Raw genomic sequence first — 13,118 nt, forward strand, 5'->3', positions numbered from 1 at the left:
TCTGGTATATAATAATAACCACTAAATAACTGTTGCATGAATGAACATGTATGGAAGAACCGTTGAACACAAAAATCTAAAGTGTTGGTGTTAACTACCACTTGTATTCATGATAGTGAATTCAGAAAGCAGCTTCTCTTCTTTCGTACTGTGAAATTTGACATAATTGGAGCCATTTTACAATGAAGCCAGAGCAGCCATTCCAGAACTGCCTTGTGTGTCTTATTCCTTGAACCTTTGGACTGTTTGAACTGGGCCAGACCTTTAACCTGGGCCAAGCCAACACCGTCTTTGAGACAACTGTCTGAAAAGATAATAGCAAAGCAGACATCCTGACCACAAGGACTGTTGATTATAGATATTCTTTCTGAAGATAGAATCAGTAACAAACCATGTCTACTAAAGAATAACTCAGTTTATTAACAGCAATAGAAATTCATTTCCTCTATTTATGTATTTTCCTTCCTTCCTTTTTTCTCTTAACAACCCCCTGGCTTCACCCTGAAATTGGGATACAAGTTGGGTCTCTGCCTGAATCTGGGCCACTGGATTGCAATTCTGTGATATCAAATACATGCTTGTAGCCTCTCATTCTAGCTTACTATTTGTAGGTTAACAACATACATATCCCAATTTCTCTGCTCAAAATGAACTTATATCCATTTGATGGTAATTTATCTTTGTGCATAAGAGGGGGGGGGTTATGAGGTTTTCAAGACACATTACTAGTATTATTTGTTCTGTCATAATGAAAATATAGTTATCTGTGATTCAATCACTATTACTTCACCAAATTCCTAGCTTTGATTCCATTGAACACTTGATGGGGTGGGGAATGTAGGAGATCCATGCTTAGAGAAAGGGTAGAACAATGAGAGATTACTCATAACGTGTAACAGGAAGAGCCTCTCTCTGATTCTTCCAGGGTATTTGTCTATTCTAAAAAGATTCCAGGCACTGGAGAAAGATACAACAGGAAAAAGAAAAGTGCTACCCGTGGAAGAAGTTGGAAGGAGGTAGGCAGGAAAAGAAGAGTCTAGGAGATTGGCCATGACTCAAGACTTATCAGTCAATGAGGAAAGTGGAAATCAAATATACAATATAACCAGGAAAACAAGGGAAAGATAATGGCTGATAGCTCAGGTGCTAAAGCTGCTCCTCCATGATGGCCAAATAGGGTCCCAGGATTCATTCCCGGCATATGGGAGTTTGTGTTTTGTTGCAAGTATTTCATCTTCTTCTTTTTTCCTCCTCCTCCTCCTCTTTCTCCGAAGTGTCATATTTTATTAAACTTCTAATATATGATAGCCACTGAGCTTGGTTAATTTAACATATTCTTACATGTCATCCGCAAAAATAGTTATATGGGATATTATTATCCAAATATATTACAAATATACAATCCAAAAATATTTGTATTATATATATAATTTTTAATGACTCAGTTATGTAACATACCATAATGACAACAGGCCAAATTTGACCCTATATCTATAGAAATCCAAATCTTGTTCTTGTCTCTACTATCACAAAAATTGGCAGTAAACCACATCGTTAGAATATTTTATTACATCAATAATTCTAAATTATATTCCCTTGAAATATTTGTTGTCTAATATATTGTCTGTAATAAAAAAGACATAAAATTATTATTAAATCAAATAAGCTTAGAAAAGTCTATATAAATATACTTCTTTGGAAACTTATAATGAATATTATACATCAATAGTCATGAGAAATTCTGCAAGAAACAAACTTATTTCACTTTCTTCAATCCCTTTATTTAAGTCATATGGTCTTCCAACCTCTGGTGCCAAATTATGTAGTAAACAAACCTGTTTAATCTTTTTCAATCCCTTTGTAAAGATTATATAGACTTTACACCTCTGTGCCAAGTAACATTACAGATAAATTTCTTGGGAAACCCTTTAGGGATTTTATAGGGAACTTTATCTAACCCAGTTCCCAGACACATGCTAGTTTTCAGAACATATTTATTGACTCTGTAAATGAATGAATGAATGAATGAATGAATGAATGAATATATGAATGAATGACTTTACTTTTAGGAAATAATGGAAATAAAAGACATTTCCATGGGAGAATAAAAATAAAGACATTCTTCCACACCCCAGCCCCCACTTATATTCATCTCTCATGTTCTCCATAACTTTTTTCAGATCTGGTACTCCTATACAAATCTGTGTTGACTGATTAACTGTCACATCCTCACTCTATAAACCCTCACTGGTACTCCTATAAAAAATGGACTCCAAATTGGGGTTTTTAATTTGATATTCAGTAGAATAGGTAATGAAAGTTTGAAGAAGAGGTAAAGCCTAATCATAAACTTGAGATTGTTCCAGAAAAATAGATCAGATGAGTAGAGTAGCTTCCTTTCCTTGATGTGCCATATGGAGGGGAGAACCTCATCATCACCGAAGTGCATTATCCTGCACAGGATCCTGGCTCTGGGCCAGTCCACCATAAACTACTAACAAATGGTGTAATAAAAATTCATGAATGAAACGTTGCACTGCCTCCACATCCTGAAGCAATCAAAACTAAAATTTACTTCCTTATCACACCTTCTAGTATAGTGACTTTAAGGAAACATTCCATTTGAGAATATAAAGAATGACTACTAAAGATGAACTTGAGCTAATTAATGTTAGATTCACTTTTTTTTTCTGATGAGATTTTTCTTAATTGAAAGGTTTATCCTGACAATATAGTAAATGTCATCTATAGGGATTTACAAATTAAGAAGGTCAGGTCTGTAAGACACCCAGCCGAAAGTTCATTTGTCTGTTCTAATGCATTAGGAGGGCAGCTAAAGAAAGGTTTTCACCTATCACATTCAGATGCTATTTAGAAACAAACAAAACAAAGTTTTACGGTGTAGAAAAACAGGTAAAGGATTGTTCTGTGATCTATTATAAGGAATGAAAGGATTCTCTATCAGTTTGTAAGCTATTAAAATTCGGCATTCAAAATTATTCCTTACTAGTAAAGATCAAGCACTTTTAATTGCATATTTATATTTAGATAAAATCTCATACACATTTAATATTTGATAAAATAACTTTACTGATTACAAACATGAGTGAAACAAATAGGTTAATTGAAATTTCTGGGTTTCTAAAAGTAATTTCTACAAAATTACTTGACCTCCTCACCATCCAACTGAGAGATCTATACTAAAAAAAACTTCTATTTTTTCATAATAATTATAGATGCAACAGATTATATAGAACCATTGCTCTTTTCAAAACAACAAAAATAACAATAAAGCAAACAACCACATAACTACAACATAGCTTTACCAGAAACTTTCAGGTATCACTCATACCTGACCTTAGCCACATGGCTTTCCTGCCATCACACATTTTTTTTTTTAAATCTATATTCTAAACAATGTTATTTAGTTTGGCATATTTTTGGCCTTCATGGATCAAAATTACACTGCATATGTTATTATAAGACCTTTTCTTTCATTCCAATATTATGTTTGAGTTACATCACCATGTAGTACTCTGATGCCTATTCATTGGTTTTCTTCAGTTTTCCACTATTACAAATAATAGTAGCATACACATTTTTGTAAATATCTTCTGGCATACACGTACAAGAGTTTCTCTAGGGAACACATCTAGCAATGGAATTACTTGGGCATAGGTTACAGATATCTACAAACATGCTAAATAATTCCAAATTCTCTTCCAAAGTGTTTGTGATAATTCACGCAAATATATTTTCAGTTTTGTCTATAATATTTAATTCCTCCTACATTGTAATTTTTAGAGTGGCATTTGTAAAGTGTAAGGTGAGAATCAAATTTGTTTCCAATATGAATAACAAATTATACCCAGACCCTTTACTGTCAATTCTCTACTCTTTCCACTGATTTGAAAACTCAAGGTTATAATATATCAAATTTAGTTATATGAGTGCTTTTGTTTCTAACCTTTTGATTCAGTTTAACTTTTCTTTTTGTTTATCTATGAACAGATACTATTAATTACTTATTGAGATAAGTAATTCATACACCATACAATTCGTTCATTTAAAACATAAAATTCAACAATTTCTAGTTTATACACAGGATTGTGCAACCATCACCATGATCCAATTTAGAACATTTTTCTTTCCTAAAAGAAATCACATGCCCTTTAGCTGTCACTCTCTAACTCTTTCCCACGATCATCTCCTTCCCTTGGCCTAAGAAACCACTAATCTATTTTCTTTTTCTATAAATTTCCCGGTTCCTTGAATTTCACATAAATGGAATCATACACTATGTGGTCTTTTATGACAAGCCTCTTTCACTACGATAATGTATTCAAAGTTGATGCATGTTTTAGCATGTAGAAGGGTTTTATTTGTTTTACTGCTGAATAATAATTATTTGGATATACTGCCTTTTATTTATCCATTCATCAATTGGTAGACACTTGGGTTGTTTCACTTTTTGGCTCTCATGAATAACACTGCAATAAACATTCATTTACAAGTTTCTCTGTGGGCATTTCTCTTGGCTCTATAACTAGGAAATGAATTCCCAAGTCACATGGTAATGCTATGTTTAACTTTTTTAAGAACTACCAGACTGTGTTTCTAAGGTGCCTATACCAGTTCATATACCCACGAGCAATACATGATGGTTCTAGTCTTCTAATTGCCATAGTTGTATAATATGCTCGGCTAATCTGTTTCCCCGAAAATAAGACCTAGCTGGACAATCAGCTCTAATGCTTCTTTAGGAGCAAAAATTAATATAAGACCTGGTATTATGTATATTATATTATATCATATCATATCATATCATATCATATCATATCATATCATATCATAGACCTGGTCTTATTTTACTTATAGTAAAATATTTATAGTGAAATAAGACCGAGTCTTATATTAATTTTTGCTCCAAAAGATGCAGTAGAGCTGATTGTCCAGCTAGATCTTATTTTCTGGGAAACACGGTATCTGGCAGGAAAACCCTCCCAGATTGTTCTTCTGTAGGGTTACTTTGGCTATTCTTGAAGTTTTGCCTCTCAACCTAAATTTTAGAAATAGCCTTACAGGTTCCATAGCAATTCCCATAGGAATTTGACTAGCATTGGATTATAGGTTATTTTGGTAGGAGGTAACATGATTACCATATTATATTTTCAAATTCTTGAGAGCTTGTTTGGAGGTTCTAGCACAGGAACACAACTACTTATACACCCTTGACTGAGAACGTCCCTCTCTTCTATTGGGAAAGGTCTCCTCTCCCATCCAGTGGGCACCTTTGGGGAGGGACCCACGTGGAGCTGTGAGGGAGGAAGGGGACACCTGTCTAGCCAGCCAGATCAGCCAAATCAAGCCTGGCGATCAATGGGGTGACAGAGGTTGCAGCCAAATTGCCTCCATATCCTATTTTCAAATTCTTAAAGATACTGTACATTTCAATGTATTTAGTTGTTTTTCAATTACTATAAAGCTTAACAACGATTTCCATGGTTAATTTGCATCTTTCTTGGATTCATTCCTAATGCATTTTATTGCACTTTATTTTAAATGGTATAGTTTTAAAATTATTTGTTTATATATTTGACAAATTTACAAATAGTACTACTAAGCCAGGCGCTGCTGTAAGTGGTAAACCAGTATACGGGCATTATGTGTGTGTGTGTGTTTGTGCTTGTGTGTGTTGTGTATAACTTCCCACCTATGGATTTTGGTTGGAAACAACTTCAGTTTATTCACTGGCGCTATTTTTCATGTTTAATCATCACAATTACTTTAAAATAGGTACTGAGAAAACTGTGGCTCAAAAAAGGGAAAATATTTTATCAAAGAGAGCAAGTGGGAGAGATGAGACTGACCCAAATAAGTTTGATTACAGAGCTCACTCTTGTTGTTTGTCTTGTTGGTATTAGAGACTCTGTTAATTCTATGCTGAAATAAACTTTCTCACATGCTTGGCTTTCCATAAGATTTTGATGATGAGGAGCATTTTCTTGGGGAAGTGTGTTTTCACTGTTTTTACCTCAAGGCATTCTGACTCCTACTTACTACAATTAAAAGTCATTGCTCATCATGGCAGAAACTCATGGCAATTGGAACACTGAGTACCCCTGGGTATTTTACATCACATACTTAGAGATTTATATAGTTGATTTTGATTTTTTTTTAAATATACCTGGTTTAAGAAAAAGAAAAAAAAAGACACAAAAAAGTAGAATATATATATATATATATATCAACAACAGAAAATGTAAACCGCAGCTGCATTTTTTCCTGAAGCTGCCAAAACAAATTACCACAAATCAGATGGTTTAAAATAAAACAAATCTATTCTTTTACAGTTCTGAAGGCCAGAGATACAAAATCCAGCAGGGCCATGCTTCTGCCAGGGGCTCTAGGAGAGAACCCTTTCCTTGAATCTTTTAGCTTCTGGCGCTGCTGACTATCCTGAGTGCCATGGTTAATTTTATATGTCCACTTGACTGGGTCACAGTACTCAGATTTGATCTAAACATTATTCTGGATGTTTCAATGAGGGTGTTTTGGATGAGATTTGCACTTACATGGATGGACTTAGAGTAAAACAGATTGTTTTCCATAACGTGAGTCATGCTCCTCCAGTCAAGTTGAAGGCCTGAACAGAACCTCCCTGAGCAAGAGGAGAAATTCTGCCTTCAGACTTTGCAATATAGTTTTTCCCTGGTTCTCCAGCCTGACTACCTTTGTGCTCAAACTTCAGCCCTGTCCTGAGTCTCCAGACGGCCAGCCTCTCCCATAAGGTTTTGAACTGGCCAAGCTTCTACAATCACGAGTCAATTCCTTATAAATCTCTTTCTGTGTATATACACATCCTGTGTACCTGGAGAACTCTGATTGGGTTTGTCGCTGCATCCCTCCAAGCACTGTCTCTCTCGCCCTCTTACTTTCTCATCTGTGTCTGATCTCCCTCTGTATCTCTCTTAGACAGCGATATTTGTGATGGCCTTTAGGGTCCACCCAGATATTCCAGGATAATCTCTTTACCTCAAAAGTATTAATTTAATTATATCTGCAAAGACCTTTGTTCTAAATAAAGCGATATTTAAGGATTCCTGGGATTAGGGCTTGATATCTTTGGGTGGCTACTATTGAGTGTATTATTATGTTTAAGAATCAAAAGCCTATACAGCTAAAAATATTTAAAGGCCAAGGTTTTTAAAAGCCAGACTATTGTCTCTTTATAAAACTAAGTACAGTTTTGTAATTAACTTTGTCAGATTCTTTCCTTTTTTTTTTTTTTGGCAGGGGGAGAGTTAATAGCTCATAGAAGTGGTACACTTTGTTGCTGTTTATTTTTTCTCAGAGCAAGTAAATACTAGAAGACTCATACTTCTTGGTTTTTTCCACAACATACTTTTATCCAAATGGCAGAGCAAGTGGAAGATGCCTTGGATGGGAACAGAGACTCGGATCTAGGCTGACTATACACTAACTAGCTATGTGACTCTGGGTAAGTCATTTTGTTTGAGCTCACTTTCCTCATCTATAAAATGTGTCAGTTTGGGTATAGAGTCTTTGTCACTCTAAAATGTTAGGAACCTGCATCTATAAAGCTCTCTCTTTTATGGTATCTTTTGATGGCAGAAGAGCTGATCCAGGTGTTTCTCATTATCCATCTCACCTACAACCCAGGTTGCAGGAATGAATTACTGGAATATTCTAAAAGTTACTTAACAATTTGACATTTTAAAGGGGGCTGTATCATTTTGAAATACAACCAGCATATGTTAAACAATATTAACTTATTTAAGTTAATAATTTTGTGTCAAACTAAAACATAATATATCTTACATAAGTATTAAAACATCAAATCACAAATGATAAATTCTTTACACTGGACATATAAATTGTAGATTAAATAATCAGATTGTATACTAGCAACATGACAAACGTTTAGTTGTTTTTCAAATCAGCTCCTGTACACATCAGTTTTCAATGAGGTGCACATAAATATCATGAGTCGTTTCAAAATTTCTACAAATAACTGTGTTTATTTAATTTGTGTGATCAGAATTCAGAAGGACTGTTTCTCTTTATACAAGTTTCAGATGCAAAAAGCCAGTCATTATTATTTTTATGCTAATAATAATGATGACTACAGTGCTGAAAAACTCGGAAGTTAACATTATTTTGCAGTGATGTCAATTGTCCAGAATTTAATAGTCTTAATAATGTGTGTCTGTGAAATTGTAGTGGTGCTTTGATAAAGAATAATTTCATAAAACTAGAAATTTTTTTTAAGTGTTTGTATTTGAGGTCACCCAGTATTCATTCAGAAGACCTGACTAAATATTTGAAGCTTTCATGAGCAGTATTTCAAGAAGAGATCCTGAGGCCATTTCAATTCAGAACAGAGTATAGCTTTCCCCCATTCAAATAGCCCCTGTCTCATCCCTCAGTATATACTGCTATTTTCATATAGGTGGTGGTCAAGTTAGGAAGAAATGAGTTGAAATCCATTACGATAAAATAATTTGTTTTTAGGAAAACATTTCAAATGTATCGTGTACCCTTTCTCCACATCTTACACTTTGATTTTATTTGTTCTTTTCTGAGTACTGATGTACTGCAAGTGTGATTGCTGCTAATGTGTCCGAAAGAAGGTAGTCTCTGCCAAAATGCATGAAATTCAGTTGCTTAGGGAGGTTTCTCTTTGCAGATGCTTTACATGGGCACATGGGCATTATAATCAAACCAGCTTAGGAATGTCTAGAATATGTGAATGGCAAAACTGTGTAAGTGAGGAAAGGAGATCAAACTGTCCAAGCAGTCTATAGATTAGGAAAAAGGATTATTTCCCCCCATGACTCTCCTTGGAAGGGCAGTGAGGATAGTATCTAAAAGTGGAAGTGGCTTTCCCGGGCTTGACTGGCAGCTTTGTCACTGAGTGACTACCGGGACGTACGTGTGCCTCCATTTCTGCAAATGTGAAATGGAGAAAAAAACTAGACCCACCTCCCAGGGTTGGGATGAGGATTGAGTACTAGCACTGGCTGAGGAAATATGTTAGTGATGTTAGCAGTCATGATAAAGGATGTGTCTTTTCTATGGATATGAAGAATCCATATTCATTTTCTAACGGAAATTCTCCAGTGTGCTATCGTGGGTTGGGCAGATTGCATTTTTCAAAAACATCCACAGCAATTATTTCTGATTCCGTATGCTCTTCTAAAACTCTGCAACTTCTTAATTAAAAGATGGAGTCTAATTCTTGCTTGAACAGTGTCTGGTATTAATGACTCATTCTAATGAACAGAATATAGAATGTGGCAGAAAAAAATACTATATTATGGCTTCTGAGGCTAAGTCCTATAAGGTGAAAGGGCGTTCTCTCTCTGTGTCTCTCTCATTCTGTTTCTTTTTCCCTCTCTATTCTCTCCGTGACTCCAGACATTTACCCTTGGAACCTAGCCCCCGTGCTGTGGGGAAGCCCAGGCCACTGGAGGAACCATATGTATTATAGTTGTTCTGGCTGACCGTCCCAGCTAAGGACTACTGCCAGCCAGAGATGTGAGTGATCAAAGCTTCAGATAATCTCAGCATTACAGCTGATGACAAGTGGAAATGAGAAGAGCTCTCTTTGCCAAAAAGCCTGCTTAAATAGATTAATGAATAAAATAAATGTTGTCATTGTTTTAAGCCACACATTTTATGATAATTTGTTATACCACCTTAGTAACTGAAATAGTACGTAATGAGGATACATTATAAATAAGAAAGTGCCTACAAAAAATATAAGGGAGTGTGAGGGTTAATTTCAACTTGACTGGGCTAACAGGGGAAACCGATCACTGGTAGAACACTATTCCTGGGTGTGTCTGTGAGGGTGTTTCTGGAAGAGATCAGCATTTGAATCAGTAGACTGAGTAAAGAGATCTGCCCTCACTAATGCTTTTGGGCACCATACAATCCCTTGTGGGCCTAAATAGAACAAAAAGGCACAGAGAGTGTGAATTTGGTCTCTTTGCTAGAGCTGGGATGTCATATTCTGCACCTGGGCATCGATGCTCCTGGTTCTTGGGCCTTGGGATTGAGACTGGACTTGCATCATAATCTCCCTTGTTTCTCAGGTGTTTGAACTTGGACTGGGAGTTGCACCATCTACTCCCCTGGTTCTCTGGCCTCAAGACTCAGGCTGGAAGCACCCCACTGCCTTCCTGGGGCTCCAGCCCGCAGAGAGCACAATCATAGGACTCCTTGGTCTCCATAATTGTGTGAGCTAATTCCTGTAACAAATCTCCTCTTATATCTCTGTATCCTATTGGTTCTGTTTCTCTGGAGAACCCAGAGTAGTATAGTGAGCAATGCAAAAGTCTACTGAGGCCAAGGTCATGATAAGGTTTAAATAAAGATGCGAAAACTGGTGGGCATCTGTACGTGAATCAGTAGGATAGAGCTCATGTTTGGGCACCTGACAGCTCTAGGTTTAAATCCCAGCTGCAGTCTTACCTTGCTGGGAAAATGCGTGCGTGTTATTTTTCCTTTCTTTGCTTAAGTTTCCTAGGACAGCAGGTTGGGATAGAAACAGAAAATTCCTCCTAGAATCCTAGAATTGATGAGGATAAAAACAGATGATGATAGAAGAGTGGAAAGCCTTGATGAATGTCAGCTATTGTTTTCACTTATTCCTCTGACAATGCTTAGCAAGTGTCCTTTGTGTTTCAGGCACTTCAGTGGCCCTTGGGAATATACTAGGAGCCACAGTCCCTGCCTCACAGAGCTCACGGTCCCTTGTTTTGCTTGTTTGTTTGTATCAATTTTAGCTTGTTATTGACATATTACTTGGTCATACTTCAGTGTACTGACTAATTCCCTAACTCTTGTTTAACTTTCCTTCCTATTATGTAGGCCCCGTAACAATAACGGTCTGTTCCGAAGGCAGACCTGAGTACATATTTTAAACAAATGCTTAGCGGCCTCCCCCATCACCTTCAGGAAACTTCTAGGTATAATGCTTTCTGATCTTGTTCCTACACGATCTATTCATTCTGTTTTCCAGTAATTCATGTAAAAACTATTACTGAACTCCTCTCAGACAGTGCGGCAGTGCAAACGTCCTGGGAATCACTGGTGAGCAAGACAGCACAGCCCTGCCCTCATGGAACTCACACTCTCTCAGGGACGACAGAGGAAGCTATGATAATGCTTTTATGATTAAATGTGACTGGCAAGACAATGTTTGGGGAACTTAGATTAAGAGGTCAGTGATTCTGGGGGAAAAGGTGTTCCTTTTGAGACTTGAATCACCACAGAAGTTAGCTGGCTTCATCTCTCAATGCTAACCTTGTCTTAATCCATTCAGGTTGCTATAAGAAAGTCCTTCACACTGCATGGCTTATACACAAGAGAAATGTGTTTCTCACAGTTCTGGAAGCTGGGAGTCCAAGGTCAGTGTGCTAGCATGGTTAGGTGAGGGGCTTCATCCTGGTTCACAGCCAGCACCTTCTCACTGTCCTCCCATGGTGGGAGGGGCGGCTAATCTCTCTAGAGCCTCTTTTATAGGGAACTAATTCCATGCATGAGCATTCCTTCCCATGACTTAAGCACCTCCCAAAGCCCCCATCTACTAGTACCATCATCTTTGGGGGTTAGGATTTCAACATGCATTTTTTGGGGACACAAACATCCAGACAATAGCACAACCATCTTGTAAATTGCTCTCCACCAAGGCAAAAGAGCTTGCAGCATTGAACTGCATCAGCCCCCACATTAGTGCATAGCTCGCTTTTTGCCTTACAATTCACCCTATATTCATTTTATTCTGACCAATGTCTACCCGTTGGACTTGCCATTCACCTCTGGCAACTAAATTCAGATATCTTCTGCTTGACCTTCCACACATTCCATTAATAAGCAGTATCACATATTACTGCATCTGCAGGATGCATTATATTTATCTCTGCATTATTCTGTTGTGTGTTCCTAAAGCACAGGACCTTTCTTTCTCTTTGGGCTCTCGGTACTGTCTCTGGAACACAGTGAGTTCTCATTGTAAGCTTTTTTAAATGAATAAACACTTAATTCTCCACAATTAAATTTAACACTGAAGAGCTAAATTGAGTTAGTCTTTCTCATAAATGATTCACTTACTCAAATTCCCTATAGAATGGAACAATTACAAAAGAAACACTGACGACACCCTTTAGGACACAGAACTGCATTAACTCATACACTCAGAGGTAGTAATTTATAATCTATTTTCTTTTCATAGCAACAGTGTTTAGAAATGAAAGATGGTGAAAGTAACCTTCTAAAGCAAAATAATGCCAAATGTTTGGTTTTGGAATGAAACATGTATAAGGGAAATTGACTAGCTGGAAAAACTGGTATTTCGTTGATTGTGCTATCAAAATAAGTGGCTTTTTTGAGGGGACTAGGAGGGAGGGGAAATCACTTTTCCTGAATGTGGTCTTGTCAGCATTTTCAATAAGTGTTATGTGTGTTTTACCAGTTTAAGGTGGCAGGAGAGTGGGAAATGAAAGGTCAAAATCACAAAATCTGCTACAATTTGATTTGCAACTTTTTTTTTAAATTTGCCAACTGTTCACATTTTCTGTGAACTTTTTTATAAAAGAAAAATACAATTTCACAACTGTCATTGGAGAAGCTGATTTATTAGTGCCATTGAACAATAAGCAAGTAGATCTATGCTGAGTGTACTAGGCCATTTCGCTAGTAGTTAAGTGAAAATGGCCTGTCTGGGTCCTGGACACCCTACTGCCTGCTTACATGTCCATTTCAAGGTATTCAGGTTTGATTGTGGTTTTCTCTCCCAAGGGTATTTTTCTAAAATTTTATGTTTTTAGAGCAGATTTAGATTTGCAGCAAAATTGATAGGAAGGCATGGAAATTTTCCATATACTTCCTGTCCCCACACATGCATAACTTCCCTTGTTATCAGTATCCCCACCGACTGGTACGTTTGTTACAACTGATGAACCCACACTGACACATCATAAACACCCAAAGTCCATAGTTTATATTAGGGTTCATTCTTAGTGTATATTTTATGGGTTTGCACAAATGCATAATGCTATGCTCCTATTATTATGATATCATACAAAATA

This window comes from Rhinolophus sinicus, chromosome 3 (genome assembly GCF_057876585.1).
Source record: "Rhinolophus sinicus isolate RSI-liver-muscle chromosome 3, RSI-T2T, whole genome shotgun sequence".
Lineage (NCBI taxonomy): Eukaryota > Metazoa > Chordata > Mammalia > Chiroptera > Rhinolophidae > Rhinolophus > Rhinolophus sinicus.